This window comes from Limulus polyphemus, unplaced genomic scaffold, assembly GCF_000517525.1.
Source record: "Limulus polyphemus unplaced genomic scaffold, Limulus_polyphemus-2.1.2 Scaffold283678, whole genome shotgun sequence".
Lineage (NCBI taxonomy): Eukaryota > Metazoa > Arthropoda > Merostomata > Xiphosura > Limulidae > Limulus > Limulus polyphemus.
This window is the reverse complement of record NW_013949242.1, coordinates 141-666: the sequence shown is the minus strand read 5'-3', so window position 1 is coordinate 666 and position 526 is coordinate 141. Positions and strand designations below refer to the sequence as shown.

Here is a 526-nt window from a genome sequence, read left to right as displayed (position 1 = left end):
TATATATAGCAAGTTGATATGAGTCATCTTACTTCTAGAAGGTATTAAATCTTTCATTAATCTAGATTCGTCTTCAGGTGTAGCAAACATGTTCTTTTTATAACGTTAAGCTGGAAAGTAGAATCACAGGGGTAACCAACATGAAGACTGAGGTTAATGACCAACACAAGTAAATCAACTTTTACCAAAGTTTGAATTTTATTATAATCCGACGATAGCTCAGTTGGTAGAGCGGTGGACTGTAGTTAGATGATTGTTATCCATAGGTCGGTGGTTCAAATCCGCCTCGTCGGAACGTTTTTTTGATGGTATAGTTTCGTATTTATTTGGAAATATATATCCTGCATTTGTTTTAATTCGTTTAAACCTTTCAAAGTTTGTGACTAATTGATAAAATATATTCTATATAATTATTCTTGGAATATAATTAAACATTCAAAGTTTTCTCAACAATCCGGATGTTATTACAATCATTGAATCGTCTATGGTTTGAAGAACCGTTGTATTTAAAGGTCTATAAACACGG

At 32.1% G+C, this 526-nt stretch overlaps 1 non-coding gene across 1 annotated transcript; it reads left to right on the top strand.

The window, feature by feature from the left end:
* The first annotated feature begins 208 nt into the window (after nt 1–208).
* Nucleotides 209–294, top strand: Trnay-gua. The gene is given in 2 exon segments: nt 209–245; nt 259–294. It is a non-coding gene; the product is annotated as a tRNA-Tyr (tRNA).
* Nucleotides 295–526: the final 232 nt, after the last annotated feature.